The sequence below is a fragment of the Corvus brachyrhynchos genome, unplaced genomic scaffold (assembly GCF_000691975.1).
Source record: "Corvus brachyrhynchos isolate BGI_N302 unplaced genomic scaffold, ASM69197v1 scaffold898, whole genome shotgun sequence".
NCBI classification, from domain to species: Eukaryota; Metazoa; Chordata; class Aves; order Passeriformes; family Corvidae; genus Corvus; species Corvus brachyrhynchos.
In genome coordinates, this window is record NW_008239562.1 from 28777 (window position 1) to 29336 (window position 560).

Below are 560 nucleotides of genomic sequence, written 5' to 3' on the forward strand. Positions count from 1 at the left end.
GGTGCAATGGATTGTTGAAAACCACCCTGAAGGCACTAGGTGGGGGAGCTTTCAAAAATTGGGACCAGCATCTAGCACAGGCCACCTGGTTAGTTAACACCTGAGGTTCCACCAATAGAGCTGGTCCAGCCCAATCTGAATCCCTGCATACAGTAGATGGAGATAAGGTCCCAGTAGTGCAGGTCAGAGGTCTGTTAGGAAAGACTGGATTAATTCTGCCTCAAGTATAGACAAACCCATCCGTGGGGTTGTCTTTGCTCAGGGACCTGGTTGCACATGGTGGGTAATGCAGAAAGATGGAACAACACATTGTGTACCACAGGAAGATCTGATTTTTGGGTGTAAACCACCTGTAGTGTGAAATGCCTGTATACCACTGCTTGCTGAGGGTCACTGTCACTGTTCGTATATAGTTGTGTATATATATATATATATATGTATTAATGTGTGTGTAGAATTAGAATATACTAGTTTGGGCATTGAGCCAACAATATGGGATAAGAGGTGGAATGTCTTGGGGTGACTTTATGATGTGTATCCCCTATCGCTGCCCTATGCCC

At 45.0% G+C, this 560-nt stretch overlaps 1 protein-coding gene across 1 annotated transcript in view; it reads left to right on the forward strand.

The window, feature by feature from the left end:
- Positions 1-560, forward strand: part of LOC103621059 (protein fem-1 homolog C) — a 21108-nt gene that overhangs the window by 16067 nt on the left and 4481 nt on the right. The window lies entirely within an intron of this gene.